The sequence below is a fragment of the Sorex fumeus genome, unplaced genomic scaffold (genome assembly GCF_029834395.1).
Source record: "Sorex fumeus unplaced genomic scaffold, SorFum_2.1 ptg000054l, whole genome shotgun sequence".
NCBI lineage: Eukaryota > Metazoa > Chordata > Mammalia > Eulipotyphla > Soricidae > Sorex > Sorex fumeus.
Window position 1 is genome coordinate 9,445,428 of NW_026606111.1, and position 4,706 is coordinate 9,450,133.

Below are 4,706 nucleotides of genomic sequence, written 5' to 3' on the forward strand. Positions count from 1 at the left end.
GAATATTTGCATTAACCAATCTTCTAGGGCTTTCTGATGCACACCAGCATTAGAGAACAACTGCTCAGAAAGTAATTTGAAAATCATTTCTCTTAAAGGGTGAATGACAACCAACAGGACATGCATGAAAAGGAAAGTTTGAGTCCCAGATGTTTCTCCTGTCTTCCCAATTGGACTGAGAATTGTCCTGAGGGTGAAGTTCCCACACGAAACTAAAGGCTTTTTGTTGAAAGACAACTAACTTTCCAGAGCTGGGAGGAAATAAAGTAGTTGTGTGATCTTTGAAGGGGGCAGGCCAAGTTCCAATCCTTTTGGTCACACTCAAACACCAACAGCTGCTGCCATGCCTATGGCCCTACTCCACGACTGAGCTGCACAGAGATGCCAAAGTGCTGAAAATTTCAGTTCTTTTTCACTGAGTGCTGAACTGTGAAACACAATGTCTCAGCCTTGATGTTTCTAAACATGAACATGGAGAAGATTTCCAAGATCAATATTCTTTCTCAAAAGAGTCATCTTGAAATGTATAGTTCTCCCTCAAGAGTGATGAAAGAGCAATGCAGGGCGCTTCTGTGTTCATTCACAGTCTACAGATTCTTCAATATTTTTAAGAATGAAAGTTTTGAGTAATAAATATGCTCAGACTCTGGGGGGTGGAGAGAAGTGTGTGGAATCCTGTTAAAGAATTTTGGAAAAGAAAGTCTGGGTTTGGGCTGTTCACCTCAGATTTAACTTCAAATAATCAGGAAGATAGTTACGTCTTGAGGAACTGGGAGGTCATGTTTCTCTTATACATATGCCAAGTGTCCTACTATGTATGTGAGGAGCAGAACTAAGATATGGTACCAGCTGCTGATAGACATCTTCTGACTACTTTCCTCTATTTTCATAGTATTTTGAGATAAGGCAGGTCAGAACAAACGCCTTTAAGTAACATCTAAGTACAGATTCATTCAATTCTTTTGGTTCATTTAAGTTGCAGTGAACCAAAAGAGAGTTAAAGAGACAAAGAGAAAGTGAGTGAACCTTTAACCTGTCATTATGTCACTCAAGAGAGTGAGACGTGGCTTACCTGAAGCTGCTGGCACTAATTGAGGAACAAAAGTCATTCTCAGTATTCTGGTTGAATTGGCCCTAACATACTGCTATTGATGACTGCCCCAACAATTGGAAACTGATGGAAATTGGGTAATTTAGGGAACAAAACAAACTATTGTCTGGCTTGAGAGAGCATATGTTTTAGTGAAATTTCACTGAGGGCTAAAATCATTTGACCCTAATCTAGGAGCCAGGTTGATTGATCCACAAAGTAAAGATTTCAAGTAAGAGTCAGGAAACTATATAAATCAATTACTAAAGAGTAATAAATATACCGGGCTAGAGCGATAGCACAGGTGTAGGGCATTTGCCTTGCTCGCAGCTGGTCCTGCTGAGAGCCCAGCAAGCTACGGAGAGTATCTCACCTGCACAGCAAAGCCTAACAAGCTACCCGTGGCGTATTCGATTTGCCAAACACAGTAACAATAAAGTCTCACAATGGAGACATTACTAGGTCTGCTTGAGCAAATAGATGAACAACGGGAGGACAGTGGACAATAAATATACTAGAGAACCAGAGTACAGGTATACCAAATTTCCATAAGTTTCCAAAAAGATAAGTTGTCATGATTTTTACAAAATTTTAGGTTCACGGACATTACATTAGGTCAAATTATTGAGGAGTGAATTTAAATTTTTTTTTATTTAGAGGGAGGACTTTGAGGTATTGACTTTTGGTATCTAAGGTAGCCCAAAGATTCTAACTATATTTTGTCATGTCATTGGATTTCTACAGCAATGCTAAGACATCCGCTTGGACTTTTTCACATGGGAGTGATTCCCATGTGTATCCATTTCCATGCAGAAGGAGGGTGAGAAAGTGAGAGAGTAACATGCTCAGGAGAGAACATGGGCTTCTCCAGAGAGAGCCAATACACATTCCAGCATTAAATAGGTCTGCATGAAAGTATGGGGAGATGTGTGCTGAAAGTAGACAAAGGACCCAACGTCATAACCTCTCAGTATCTGCATTACAAACTATAATGCCCAAAAGTAAAGAATATTGTATGGGGAATATTGTCTGATATGGAGACAGTGTGAGGGTGGGAAATGGGAGGGTATAGTAGGATATTGGTGGTGGGGAATGTGCACTGGTGGAGGGATGGGTGTCTGATAATTGTGTGATTATGACTCAAACATGAAAGCTTGTAACTATATCTCACAGTGATTCAATAATTTTTTAAATTATTATTTAGTTATTTATTGTGAGGGCTACTTCTGGAGGAGTTCAGAGTTCATTAAGGCCACAACCAGCAGTGCTGGGGGAAAAGACAGGCAATGCAAAGTCAGGGACTGATCCCTGTGCCTCACACATGCACACCACGTGCCCTGCCACTTGGGCCCCAGGATAACCAATTTTAATGGAGCCAAATGATTATACAGTAAAAGTTTATAAACATTCACAAAAAAAAAAAAACCTTGCGACTTTTCTGGGAACTGAAGAAAGAGCAATGGGACACACATCCTTGGAGAGATTCTTACCCTGGAGAGATTCTTTCTGTACATCAATGAAGATCAGTATTTTGGTCTTTTGACCTCAACCTCATCAGCTTCCATCTTCTTCCTCTTCCCAATGATTGTAGTAATCTTCTTCCACTGATGATCAAGTTCTGCCTTGTTGTTGGTTTCCTTAAAGCGCCTGGTTTTCCACCCTTCAGACATGTTGATGCCATACTGGAATGTGGCTTTGGGCAAAGCATCTTTGTTTTTCGTATATTCACTGTATTCCTCTTGGGTATCAAAGTCCCATTGGTCTAAGGTCCCCTTCTTGTTACCCTGGTCCATTTTGCTGTAATCCACCTCCTCATCACTGTCCACAGCCATATCTTCTATCGTGGCTGGGTAGCGCTCGGCATAACTGTTGGACATCCTGAAGAAATCGCCAAGCTGCTTCTTGTCCTCTGGCTTCTTCAGCGATTCAGTGCCTTCCCAGCCAGTGGAACCAGAAAATTTTTCATTGATGGACTTTATCAAATCCTTGGCAGATGCAGGTCCTTTGTCAACATCAATGGGCTCATCATCCACTTTTGGCTTCTCCTAGTAGTCTCTTTTTCTCTTCCTCTCTCTCACAGTCCCGCTCCTGTTCTTGCTCCCGTTCCCTGTCCTGCTCTCTGTCCCAGTCCCTGTCCCTTTCACGATCATGCAGCTGTTCTCGGTATCTTTCCCACTCCTTGTCCCATGGTGTCTTGGTTGTGGAAGGTATATAATCCCCAATGTCTTCAAATATATTCATGTCCGCCTCGGGAGGCTTCTTCTCTTCCAGCTTCCTTTTATCTTTCTTTTTGAGCTTCTTGTTACGGGTACCCTGCCTCAAATAGGAAAGAATCTGTGTGAGCTTTCTGATGACAATGTCATTTGTTGTCAGTGTGGTCTGTGCCTCCATGGTGGGGCAAACAGCCTTGCTGCGGATAAGAGTGGTGGGGATGTCCATGGCTGCATACTCATCATCCAGGTCCAACCACATAGGCCATGAGGCCCGGCAGGAACAGCTCATTCCGTTCATATGCTTTGCTCTTGAAGAGCATACGGTAAACATTGCAGCCTAAACGTGTTTTAAATTCAATTTTGTTTTCAGGGTCCTTATCTTTCTTAGTTCCTTCTGGGGCTTTTCCATCAGTTCTTCCTCCTCCTTCTCCTTGCTGGCAATTTCAGCTCGTACCTTCTGAAGCAGAGCAAAATCCAAGATTTTCACCAAATGAGTATGCTCCATGTCACCACCCAAGAACTTGGACTCCTGGATCAACTGTCTTCTTTTCTCTGCAGCTGATTTCTCTGCCTCAGCAGTGGGGCCCACGGCCCTGTAGTTTGCCATGGTGCTGATTACCTCAGTTTCCTCATAATCTTTGTTCATATCATCTCTTCTTTCCTTGGCCTGGTCCCGGTACTTCTCTGCTAGCTCTCGCTCTCTCTCAATTTCTTGCTGGCGAAGCTTTGCATGATAACTTTTCTTTTTTTCTCCTCCGTGCAGCTGGATCCTCATCCTCCTTATGCTACCTTGGCATCTCATGATGACGTGATTTAGAGAGTGGTACAGAGGTAGGTGCAGCCCTTGGTCATGAGAAGTTTTCTTAAATCTTCATTGGTGAGCTTAGATTGGTGGAAGGAGTGAGGATCATCCACATTGTTGCCATCTGGGGCCAAAGGATTGGAAAACGGCTCACTCTCTCGCTCCAACATTTTGTCCATGTTCTTTTATTGCCAGCAGGAGCTCAGGAACCCTCAATAAAAATTTTTTAAAAAATAAAAAAAAAATAGAAGTTGACGACAGTTGCAGAGAAAAAAAAAGAAAGTACACGTCTCAAGAGGGGAGATGCAGGCAACACATGTGCTTGACCATGTGGGCACAAGCAAGCCCTTTCTTTGTTCAATGTTCAATGTGGCTTTTTTTTTTTTTAGGGTTTTTCCCAAGGTGCCCCATGTGGTGCTTCTAGCTAGCTAACAATCCATCGCCAGGGCAGTTGCCAAGGAGGTGACACAGATGGGGTGGTTCAGGGTCTTTGAAATTCTTTTTCTTGACCTTTGCTAATGCTGGATCTTCTCTTCAGAAGGTGGGTCCAGCCTTCTCTGGTCTGGGTGAGCTGAGCCTTGAGGGTTATTCAGATTAAAGG

General features: G+C 42.8%; 1 pseudogene; it reads right to left on the minus strand.

Moving 5' to 3' along the window:
- Positions 1-2,355: 2,355 nt before the first annotated feature.
- Positions 2,356-4,275, minus strand: LOC130033460 (protein Red-like; annotated as a pseudogene).
- Between the last annotated feature and the right edge of the window lie 431 nt (positions 4,276-4,706).